At 36.1% G+C, this 12,985-nt stretch overlaps 1 protein-coding gene across 8 annotated transcripts in view; it reads right to left on the bottom strand.

Annotated features, from left to right (window-relative positions):
• SYTL5 (synaptotagmin like 5) overlaps positions 1-12,985 on the bottom strand; it is a 222,773-nt gene that overhangs the window by 139,282 nt on the left and 70,506 nt on the right. The window lies entirely within an intron of this gene.

The following is a 12,985-nucleotide window of genomic DNA, read 5'->3' as shown; positions in this document are numbered from 1 at the left end:
AAAATCCCATCTCTATTCCTTGCTTATTCTGAGAAGCACACCCCATATCTCTTCAAAACACCATCTATGTGATTGAATACTTTGATCTTTTGATCCCTTAAAGGCACTAACAAAAGGATGTCTAGCCACGCCCTTGATTTTATCTCTGGAGGATGATTTTGTGGCAATGAATTTCCTAATTTTGGTGTCTTTTGCAATCTGGATAGGCTGAAAATTTCTCATATCATTGAATTCTGGTTTCTTTTTGCTTAACAGTTCTTCCCTCAATTTATGTCTTTCCTCTGGCATTTTACTATAAACAGCAATAAAAAACAGGCCATTCCTTTAATCCTTTGCATGAAAATTTGCTCAGCTAAATATTCAAGTTCATTGCTTACAAGTCCTGCTTTCCACATAATTGTAGAGCACAATTCAGGTAGGATTTCTGATGCTATATAACACAAACTCCCTTTTCTGATATTATGTTACTAATTTCTTTCTAAGCATTCACCAGCAACGCCTTTGACATTTTATTTCTATCAATAGTTTGTTTATGATAATTTAGGTGTTCTCTAAGACAATATAGACTTTCTCTACTGTGTTCCTCATGTCTGAGCTCTCACCAGGAACACTTTGAACATTCATATTTCTATTAATGATCTGTTCAACATAACCTAAGGTTGTTATATAATGCTCCTGAAAATTATTCCAGTCTATAGCTATTATCCAGTTGCAAAGCCACTTCCACATTTTTAGATATTTCTTATAGCAGCAACCCACTTCCAGGGACCAAACATTGTGATAGATCCCTATGGCTGCTCTAATGAATTGCCATACATTTGGTAGCTTTAAAATACACGCATTTAGTATCTTACAAACCTGGAGGTCAGAAGTTCAAAATCAGTTTCACTAGGCTGAAAATAAGGTGTCAACATTGCCATACTCCCTCTGGGGACTCTAGAGGAGGGTCTGTTTCCTTGACTTTCCCAGCTCCTAGAGCTGCATTCCTTATCTCATGGGCCCCTTCCTTCCTATTTACAGCCAGCAGCATAGCATTTTTCTTCAGTAGTCACATTTCCTTCTTCTGTGTCAAATTTGCCTCTGCCTCACTCTTTTATGAACTTGTGTGATTGACCTTAGGTTCTATCAGATAATACAGAATAATCTCCCATCTTCCACAATCATCTTTGTGAATTCTCTTTTTCCATATAAGGCAACATTCATAAGTGCAAGGGGTTAGGATCGAAGTATCTTTGGGGACCATTACTCGGCCTACCACAGGAGTTATTCCCAGGAAACTCTGGCAGGGAAGAGAGGAATTGAGACAGAGAAGGAAAGGAAGCAAACAAAGTATTCGTTATCAAGCAGCTAATGTCACTGTAAAACTTTAGAGAACGCTGTAGTAAACACATCTTCCGGGGGCAGATGATGTCCCACTGTTCTGGACTGTCATATTATTGAGCACAGTGGGCTCTGATGACCTAATGAAAGGTCTCACACAAAGAAATAAAGGTTCTGACATTTGAAAGTCAGGCAAATATCTACTTAAATGGTATGAGCTGTTGGAGTATGGACAGGGCACTGACAGCATCTTCTATACCCAGAAATGTTTGTATACCCTCTTAATAAAGCCTTTCCTTTTCTTCTTACCTCATGCCTGCTGTTTCATCCTTTCATGTAGCTACCTGGCATCAGACACTGAGGTAGATGCTGGATATTCAATGTTAAGCAAACTAGGCATTATCTATCTCATCCTTATGAAACATCCAGTCTAGTAGGAAAGACAGATGTTAAAGCAAACACCCAAACAAATATGTATTTCAAATTTATTGTGCATGATCAAAAGCAGAGTTTATAAACTTTAGCACTATTGACATTTTGGACTGAATAATTCTTTGTTTTGTGGCATAAAGGCTGTTCCTGGTAAAAAAGGACAGCAGTACCTTGGCCCCTATCCACTAGATAGTAGCATCTTCCAGTTGTGATGTCAAAAAGTAGCCAGAGGACAAAATTATTCTCAATTGATAATCACTTATTCACATTTAAAATGTTATTTTAAATGTTATTTTAAGGATGTAATTTACATAGGGTTATGGAGGAATGTTGAAATGACACTGAACCTTAGAACTGTCACAAGAATAAGGAATGAGTCAGAGAAGTGGTAAGATAAATAACATTCCATGGACAAATCCCCAGACTAGCAAAGTATTTGGCATGTTTTAAATGAAAGCTAGTAAGTATGCTGAACCTGAGTGCAAAAAATGAGAGTGTAAATGATGAGTTAATGGGTGCAGCACACCAACATGGCGCATGTATACATATGTAACAAACCTGCATGTTGTGCACATGTACCCTAGAACTTAAAGTATAATAATAAAAAAAGATTTAAAACTCTTATGAGTTATAATAGTAATAGAAACCTGCTTACTGCTCCCTTGTTTGCTACCTGTACTTCTTCAAATGATAAAAAGCTTCATCACTACCTTAGTTCACCAAAATGCTTCAGCACAAGTGTACTATATGAATCACTATTGATCTGTCTTGCAAGAAGACATGGGTAGTGAGAATAAAAGTGAGAACTTCCACTATTGAATGAGGTTCTCAAAGCGGGGGAATAAGGGAGGAGACCACCCCTCATATTGTCTTATGCCCAATTTCTGCCTCCAAAGAAAGAAGAAGTAAAAACTAAAAGGCAGAAATGAAATCCACAAGCAGACAGCCCGGTGCCACACCCTGGGCCTGGTAGTTAAAGATCAACCCCTGACCTAATCGGTTATGTTATCTAAAGATTACAGACATTGCATAGAAAAGCACTGTGAAAATCCCTGTCCTGTTCTGTTCTGTTCTAATTACCGGTACATGCAGCCCCAAGTCACATACCCCGTGCTTGGTCAGTCAATCACGACCCTCTCATGTGGACCCCCTTAGAGTCATGAGCCCTTAAAAGGGACAGGAATTTCTCACTCGGGGAGCTCAGTTGTTGGAGACGTGAGTCTTGCCGAAGCTCCTGGCTGAATAAAGCCCTTCCTTCTTTAAAAAAAAAAAATAGTGTCCTTTGAAACACAAAAGTTTTTATTTTGATAAAAATAAAGTCCGATTTATCTATTCTTTTCATTTGATGCCTGTGTTTTTTCACATATAAGAATCGATTGCCCAAAAAGAGGTCATGAAGATTTTTTTCCTATGTTTTTTCCAAAAGTTTTATGGTTTTAACTTTTTCATTTAGTTCTTTGATTCATTTTAAGTTAATTTTTTTATATAGTCTAAGGTAAGGGTCCAATTTCTTTCTTTTGCATGTGGCTATGCAGTTATACCAGCACAATTTGTTTGATAGTGCTCTTCCTTCCCCATTGAATGGTCAAAAATCATCTGACTATAGATGTATGGGTTTATTTCTGGACTCTCAATTTGATTCCACTAATCCATTTGTCTATGTTTACACCAGTTCCAATGTCTTGATTACTGTTGCTTTGTAATACATTTTAAATAAGGAAATGTAAGTTATTCAATTTTGTTTTTTAATATTTTTTTAATTAGTCTGAGTCCCTTGAAATTTCATATGAATTTTACATTCCACTTGTGAATTTCTAAAAAAGAAATAAACTGGGATTCTGATAGGGATGGATTATGTTAAATCTGTAGGTAAATTTGGGGAATATTGCCAATCTGACAATATTAAATCTTCTAATCCATGAAAATGATATGTTTTTCCATTTATTTAAATGTTTACTTTTGCAACAATATGTTGTAGTTTTCAGAGTATAGTCTTTGCCCTTCTTTTGTGATATTTATTCCTAAATATTTTATTATTTTAGGTTGCATTATAATTATTTTTCTTAATTTCCTTTTCAGGTTGTTCATTGGAAGTGTATAGAAAGACAATTGATATTTTTGTTTTTAACATTTTTTCTTTGTTTACATTTATGCTCGTAACTCAGACAATTGATTTTTATATATTGATCTTGTATCCCATAAACCTTGCTGAACTCATTTACTAGTTCTAATAGACTTTTAGTGGATTCTTTAGGATATTCTATATATAAGATAATGTTATTCATGAATAGAGTTAATTTTACTTCTTCCTTTCTAAACTAGATGGCTTTTACTTGTTTCTTTGCTTAACTACCCTGGGTAGAACCCATAGTACAATATTGAGTAGAAGTGGTTAGAGCAGACATCCTGTTTTGTTCCTCATCTTAGGGAAAAACATTCAGTCTTTCACTATTAAGTATGATGTTGGCTGTAGGTTTTTCATAGATACCCTTTATCAAGTTGAGGAAGTTCCTTTCTATTTCTAGCTTGTTGAATATTTTTTATCTTGAAATGGTTTTGGATTTTGTCAAATTATTTTTCTAAATCAATTGAGACTATTATATGTTTTTTCTATTGACGTAGTGTGTTACATTAATTGATTTTGGGGTGTTAAACCAATTTGGCCTTGCTAGGATAAATCCCACTTGGTCATGGTGTACAATTCTTTTTATATGTTGCTGGATTCAAGTTCCTATTATTTTCTTGAAGGTTTTTGTACCCATATTCTTAAGATATATGGTCTGTAGTTTTCCTTTCTTGTGATGTCTTTATCTGGCTTTGGTATCTGGGCAATGCTGGCATCATAGGATGATTTAGGAAGTTAGCCCTCCTTTTCCATTATTTTGTAAGAGTTTGTGAAGAATTAGTATTAATTGTTCTCTAAATATTTGGTAGCATTCACCAATGAAGCCATTTGGGCCTGGGCTTTTCTTGGTAGGTAGTTTTTTTATTACTAATTCAATCTATTTATTTCTTAGAAGAAGTCTATTCAGATTATCTATTTCTTCTTGAGTCAGTTTCAGTAGTTTATGCCTTTCTAGTAATCTGTCCATTTTATCTAAGTTATCTAATTTATTGGAATAAAATTGTTCATGGCCTTTCCTTATGATAATTTTTATTTCTGCCATGTCAGTAGTAATATTCCCTTTTCATTACTGATTCCAGCAATATGAATTCTCTCTTTTTTATTGTCTAGCTAAAAGTTTGTCAAATTTGTCATCTTTTCCAAGAACAAGCTTTTAGTTTCTTTAATTTTCTCTATTTTTTTGAATTCACTATTTTATTAATTTCTGCTCCGGTCTGTATTATTTCCTTTCTTCTGCTAGCTTTGAGTTTAGTTTGCCCTTCTTTTTTCAGTCTCTTAGGTGGAAGGTTAATTTATTGATTTGAGATCCTCTTTCCTTTTAAATATACATCTGTGTTTACATCTATACATTTCCCTCTAACCACTGCTTTAGCTGCATCTCATAAGTTTAGGTATGTGATGTTTATATTTTCATTCATCCCTAATTATTTTCTAATTTTCATTTTGGTTTCTTCTTCCACCCATTGTTTTTTAGGAGTGTGTCATTTACTTTCCACAGATTTGTGGGTTTCCTACATTTCTTTCTGTTATTTGTTTGTAGTTTCACTCCATTGTGGAAAGAAAAAACAGTGGACATTTTTTCTATCCTTTTATATTTAATGAGGTTTATTTTATGGCCTAGCACATGGTCTATTCAGAATGTTGTGTGTGCACTTGAGAAAAATAAACATCCTACTTTGTTGGGTAGAGTGTTGTATGCAAGCCTAATAGGTCTAGTTGGTTTGTGGTGTTCAAATATCCTCTTTATTGTTTATGTTCTACCTACTTCTCTCCATTACTGGAAGTGTGGTATTGAGTCTCTATTATTGTTAAATTGTCTATTTATTGCTTCATATGTTTTGGTGCTCTGTTGTATAGATGATCATTATTGTTATATCTTCCCAGTGGGTTGACCCTTTTATCATTTGAAAATGTCCCTCTTTATCTCTAGTAGCATTTTTTATTTTAATATATGTTTTCTATGACATTAATATAGCCACTCCAGCTTTCTTGTGGTTATTTGCACGATTATGTTTTGCCATTGTTTTACTTACAATCAATTTTTGTCTTTGAATCTAAAGTATGTTTTCTATAGACAACACACGTTGGATCTTGTTTTTTAATTCAGCCTGACAAACTGCCTTTTATTTGGACTGTTTAATCCATTTGCATTTGATGCTATTACTAATATAGTTAGATTTACCTCTGCCATTTTACTTTTTGTTTTTTATAGCTTACATGTCCTTTTTGTTCCTATATTACTGCTTTACTGCTTCCTTTTGCATTAAATAAATATTTTCTACTGTAGAATTTTCTTTATTTTTTCACTATATTTTCTTGAGTTATTTCCTTAGTCATTTCTTTAGGGCTTATCATATGTTAACTTATCAGAAACTGAATTCCATTGAGATACGGAGACATTATTTCTATATAGTTCTATTTATTTCCCCATTTTTATGGTCTTATTATTATATATTAAATCTATAAATTCTACAATCCCAGCAATACATTGACATAATTATTATTTTATATATTTTATGTATTGGAAAGAAGCTGAGAGAAAAAGAGCAAACATATACTTATAGCTTTTGTTATATGAACCTTCTTATTTCTCATTTATGGCTCTCTTCATTTGTTTCTGTGGATTTCAGCTATCATCTGGAGTCACTTCCTTAACCCAATATGGCTTTTCTCCCACCCATCCCCTTTTGTGGTATTATTGGAAAAATAGATTACATTTCTATATACTACATGTATGACATACATTATTTACATATTGCTTTATACAATTGCTTTTTAAATCAGTTAAGAGAAGATAGGAAAAAATACATGTATACTCTCTTTCATAATTACATAATTACCTTTACCAGTGCTCTGTTTATCTTACTTATTTAGTCATTATTTGCATAGATGTGAATTACTATCTGGGATCATTTGTTTTCAGCCTGAAGAACTTTCTTTAATTTTTTTAAATTCTTTTTTTCTTTCTGCTCCTCAAATTGGGCGATCTCAGTTGACAAATCATAAAGTTCATGGGTTCTTTCTTCTGCCATTCAAATATACTAGTCAGCCCTCTATTGAACTTTACATTTCAGTTATTATAACTCTCAAATCCAGAATTTCAATTTGGTTCCTTTTTATGATTTCTATCTCTTTATTAGTAAACTCTATTTGATGTGGCATTTTCATATCTTCCTTTACTTCTTTAATCACAGTTTCCATTAGTCCTTTGAAGATATTTATAATTACAACTTTAAAGTCCTTGTCTGTTACATCACATGTCTTGTTGCTCTCACGGGCAGCTTCTGTTGCCTGCTTTTTTCTGGTATATGGATTATACTTTCCTGTTTCTTTGAATGTCTTACAATTTTGTGTTGGAAATCAGAAATTTTAGATAATATGTTGTGACAACTCTGGGTATTGGTCCCCTCTAAGTACTTACTGTTTTCTGCCTGTTTGTTTAGTGACTGGTTAGATTATTTTAGTGAAGTGTAGTTCAACCCACTCTCCCTCTCTTGCAGTATAAAACCTTTGATGCTGCTCCTCATGAGGTGCAGACTTGGGAATGACCATAGTTACCCTGGGATGACATTGGTTTGGGCAGAGCTCTCTTTTTCTCTTTCCCTGATCACATCCAGCCATTAAATTCCACTAATTACTGGCTGATTGTTCTGTTGCTTCTAACATAGGGCATAAATTGCTCCATAGACTGATCCAATCTAGTCTGGGCTCTCTTGACAGGTTAGTTACCTAGGTCAATGTTTAAAATTTGCTCTCAGGCTGGGCGCGGTGGCTCATGCCTATAATCCCAGCACTTTTGGAGGCTGAGGCAGTTGGATCGTTTGAGCTCAGGAGTTTGAGAGCAGCCTGGGAAACATGGAGAAACCCCATCTCCACAAAAAAATACAAAAATTAGCTAGGCATGGTGGCATGCACCTGTAGTCCCAGCTGCTCAGGAGGCTGAGGAGGGAGGATTGTTTGGGCCCAGGAGGTTGAGGCTGCATTAAGCTGTGATCGCGCCACTGCACTCTAGCCTAGATGACCTTCTCTCAAAAATAAAACAAAAATAAAATTTGTTCTGTCCCCAGTAGGGCTCCTCACAGCTGTCCTTTTCCAAGCTCCTCTCCAGCAAAGCAGTCGGCTTACAGTTTTGTCTATATCTCTGATTAATTTAGCAATCTACTCTCAACTGTCTTTTAAAACAACTTCCACTGTTTTTGAGAATGCCATTAGGCTTGAATTCCTCCACTTCCTCTTGCAAATAAAGTCAGTTCCTTTGGAAGAGATTCACGGTTCTATCTTTTATGGCCTGCTTCTCCTCCGGGGAATAATCTCTATACCTTGGCTCTCAAGCTGGGAATGGAAATAATGGCACATTATTCTCTGAGTGACATCCCTGTCATAGGAGCTGAACACTTCTGAACATAGGTAGTAACATTAGTTCTTCTCAGCTTGCCTCTCTTCATGTGGATCACACATGGATTAGAATCTATGCAGAGATGATCAGGTCCCAGTATACTCAATGTTGCCACACCTAAGATAGAGATTCCATCCTATATACTGGAGGCTAGGATGAAGAAGCAAGCCCCCACTTCTTGGTCACTCTTGTCCAGAACTTAGCCTTAGCAACAGGTAGCTGCGGGCAGGTTAAAAAATGCTGAAGTCCTGAACTTCTCTTAAAGGTAGCCCTTGGAATGGAAACTGGAGGGAGAAGGAACCCTGTGTTCTTTGCTGTACCAGTCCTAAGTGGAGTTTCCATTTCACTAAGTTTGAAGGGGAGAAGAATAGGCTGGGTCTTAGTTCAAATACCATAGACTTTTGCTATTCTCACCAATTTTAATAGATTTTCTTAAATATTTATTCACTTGCTATACGCCTTTAGGATCATTTCTAGAGATTTTAAGTGGTTGAGTTTGCAGAGCATCTCACACTGTTGTACTGAAAGTAGAATTCTGGTTGTTTTTTGATTTACTAAGGCTTGCCAGTTTATTACGCAGCATTATTGGGGCAATAGATAACTGTTGCACACTACCTAATTGTGGAACCACTAGAACCCCAGGCTCCCAGTACTTCGTGGGGAATCCAGAGTATTTCCTCTATTGGCAATTGAAACCACCATATGGATTTAGTGCATGAAAACACCTCTATGATACATAATCCAGTGGTCTGAAAAACACTTCATTATGTAATTTCCAAAAGTGACAAATTAAGTCATGTTGGAAGAATTTTACTTATAGATAGGTGCAAAGGAAGTTTAATTCTTTAGGCAGTAAGAAATGGCATCATTCTCAGCAAACTCGCAAGAACAAAAAACCAAACACCGCATGTTCTCACTCATAGGTGGGAGTTGAACAATGAGAACACATGGACACAGGAAGGGGAATATCACACACTGGGGCCTGTCGTGGGATAGGGGGAGGAGGGATAGCATTAGGAGATATACCTAATGTAAATGACGAGTTAATGGGTGGAGCACACCAACATGGCACATGTATACATATGTAACAAACCTGCACATTGTGCACATGTACCCTAGAACTTAAAGTATAATAAAAAAAAGAAAAGAAAAGAAAATTTAAAAAAAGAAATGGTCAAGCATTTACTCTATTACAGAGAAAAAGTACTCTCACAATTCAGTGGCAAGCAAACACAAGACTGAAGATCTGTCTTCAGTTAGGAGGAGCCATCACTCCATTTGAAAACATTTCATGAAAGCTGAACTTGCAGAGTGAGATCTTCCCTCAGACATTTTGCCAGAATGAGAGGGAAAGTGGAGAGTGGTTATTATCACATCTAAAAACCTCCTTACTTTAATTCCAGAGTCAGAAAGATAGTCTATCTAGTATGCTTTATTCATAATACAAACTGTGAAAGAAAAAAATAAAAACTCAGAACCCAATTCACTATCCAAAAGGAAAAAAATTAAGCTGAAGGCTGAGTCATGCAAGAAACTGTCTTTCCTTTTGTTCAGAAGCAGATAGCTAGAGATTAAAGATTTAATATCCCCACAGCGGCTACAGTATGTTCACCTTATCTTATGTAAAGTGAGATGAATACATAATTAACCTTTCCCCTACCTGCTCCTTTTCTCTTGCAACATGTGGATTCAGTAATGTGACTATAACCTCCTTCTTTCCCCTCCCGCCCACTTTTCCCGTTTAAATATTGAAGCCCTCAAAATCATCTTTGGAGAAAGGCACAGACCACAGACTGTTTGTGTAATTTCATGTTTTTTCTTCTGGATATTTCCTTATCTTTGGCAAAATAAACTTCTAAATTGATGGAGACCTGTCTCACACACTCTTTGGTTACAAAACAAAATGTCAAAATCACTGTATGTATTTCACTGCAAAAATTTCACTTACAATTTGTGTTCATAATAGATTAAATTAAATATTAAGTTAAATAATATATTAAGTTAAAATCATTATGTTATAATACGGAATGTACTGCACAATCTCAGCTTTAAAATGTTTACCCTTCCTTCTTCTCCTGAACCTCCATTTTCAGCTCACCTTCTCCCCTTTATAGCCAGTAAATGTACTCAAGATCCTTAAAGACCCAAATAAAACATTTTTTTCATCTTTGAAGCTTTTTCTCAGTTTTCTAGGTTATTTTGTTCTCATATTTGGGCTCCAATGGTACTCTCTAAAAGATAATACACCAAAATGGTATTAGTTATCACTTCTGCATGGAAGGTCATTTGTATTTTCCTCTTTCTACTTGTCTATATTTCATAATTGTTTATATAAAACATGAATTGCTTTTGTAATAGGGAAAGAAACAATAAAATTTCCGTAGAAAATGAAAATTAAATCATGCTCAATTGAGATTCACAGAGGGGCTTATTTGTAAGCATTATGATGTGTGACCAGGTTATGTGATCACATAAGTTGATCTGGGAAAAAAGATAGAGCCTGGAACTACTGTGGTTCATTTCTCAAAAGACAAGGCGGCTCTAAGCCGTTTCAATCACATGTTGAAAACTGAAATAATAACTTGTCTCCCCCTCACCACCTGTCTTTCCTCCCATATATCCTATCATTAGTTGTCATTTTTTCTCCAGTTGCCCAATCAGATCTCAAAGTCATCTAATAGCCTCTCTCACTCATTATGGGCACCAACTCTCAATTCTTTCTTAGAAATATTCCCCAAACCATCGTCGTTGTCAGTGTGATAGTTCAGGACCTCATTTTCGTTTGCCCAGGTATTTGCCACGACCTCCTGCTGGTTTCTCTGGTCCATTCTCATCCTTTTCCAGGTTATTTTCTCACTATTACTGGGTTCTTTTTGGTTTTGATTTGAATTTTCAAAAATGTGATTGCACTAGTGAAATAAAGAGACTGACTCCATGTTTTAAATGTTTGATTTCTGATAGCTGTAAAGCCACACTCCGTTTTCTTTTTCTATCCTACAAGTGATCAAGCTAACAATAAAGTCTAGGTGTTCTCTCCTTTGGTGCCAGTGGAAAATTCAAACCGCCACCAACCCCTTCCTGTGCATGGGAACCACCCTGGCCTTACTCACTAACCACCATAAAACTTCAAGCCATTTTTACTGCTTGTGAGTCACCCTACTCTTCCTAGAAAGCCTTATTATGTGAGCAAGAAATCTTCATACCCTCTTCGTGTGTGTGTGTGTGTGTGTGTGTGTGTGTGTGTGTGAGATCATTGGTCCCCATACCGAAATCAAATTTGGGTGGTTGTTCATCCTGTATCTTTAAGGTGGACACAACAGTATTTCCCTAACATTCAGTCCCTTCTACCCCAAAAAGTAGAGTACAAAATACATCTCATATGACTCTTCACCATTTCTCCCTATCCTACCTCCCTTGCATCATTCCTCATTTCCTCCTCCCCACACAAACCAATATTTAACCCCCTGACCATTCATTTCCAGAACATTCTATGCTCTGTCACAATTGCTGAGTGTATATCTCCTGTTTCCTTTACCTGGAACACCTTTCATACTTCCACTTCCCTCTTCCCTTTCCTACCCCCAAGCCACCTTCTTTCTCCTTGATGTCTACAAAATGTTTTTTTCCATCCCTAGTACTGAGTAGGATGGCTTCTCCTCCTAAAGTCTCCACTAATTTCTCTAGGCAGATATTTTCTCTTCTTTTCCTGGCCTATAACAATATTGAAATCATTGTTCTTGCATGCTTACAGGTCTCTCTCCCTCTGCAAGAATCTGAGCTTTTCGATGGTAGGGACCTTCCTTTTTTCATCTACTGTGCTTGATTTCTAGCACATTCTTATGAATATAATCAGTGCTAAATAATATTGGTTGAGTAAATAAATAATTTTTTCAAAGTAAAGTCAAATTCTTATTAAGAGTTAAGTGATGTTAGTAAACAAAAGATTGTGAGTTCGTTGAGATAGAGAAGGATTTTTCTCTTTTTTGAGGTGGAGTCTTGCTATGTTGCCCAGGTTGGAGTGCAGTGGTGCAATCTCTGCTCACTGCAAACTGCCTCCTGGGTTCAAGCGATTCTCCTGCCTTAGCCTCCCGAGTAGCTGGGACTACAGGTGTGCACCACCACACCTAGCTCTTTTTTTTTTTTTTTTTTGTATTTTTAGTAGAGACAGGGCCTCACCATGTTGGCAAGGCTGGTCAGCGATCTGCTCACCTTGGCCTTCCAAAGTGCTGGGATTACAGGCGTGAGCCACCATGCCTGGCCAGGACTTTTCTTTATTTGTCTCTAGTGTTAGATGAAAATAAATTTTAAGAAATTGTTGCATGGCTAATAAAACAATTGTAAAATATTTAAAATCTAGCTACTAAAGGCTTTCACTTTTATGAGTGTCAAGGTGAGATGAGTTCATTATTATTCCCAGAATATACACACTTCATCGTCATGGAGTGAGATTCTTTCAGGACTCATGATGCTTCTCTGTTAAACTTGATCACCATAGAAGAAGCAATGTGGCCTCTGTGGCTTAATAATCATGAGAAAAATCAGCTAACAGAAGTGAAAATGACTCATGTGTCTCATTCTCCCCTCCCATGAAAACAAATTTGGAAAATTATGGGTCACAGTGTTTTCTTCTGTTTTCCCTAGTCTGCTTATGCAAGAGTTAAGAAAACCTTCTCACCATGTGATGGTAAATATTTACATCTTTCCTTGATAAC

This window comes from Pan paniscus, chromosome X (genome assembly GCF_029289425.2).
Source record: "Pan paniscus chromosome X, NHGRI_mPanPan1-v2.0_pri, whole genome shotgun sequence".
NCBI classification, from domain to species: domain Eukaryota; kingdom Metazoa; phylum Chordata; class Mammalia; order Primates; family Hominidae; genus Pan; species Pan paniscus.
Note: the sequence above shows the minus strand (reverse complement) of the source record. Positions and strands in the feature narration are given on the sequence as shown.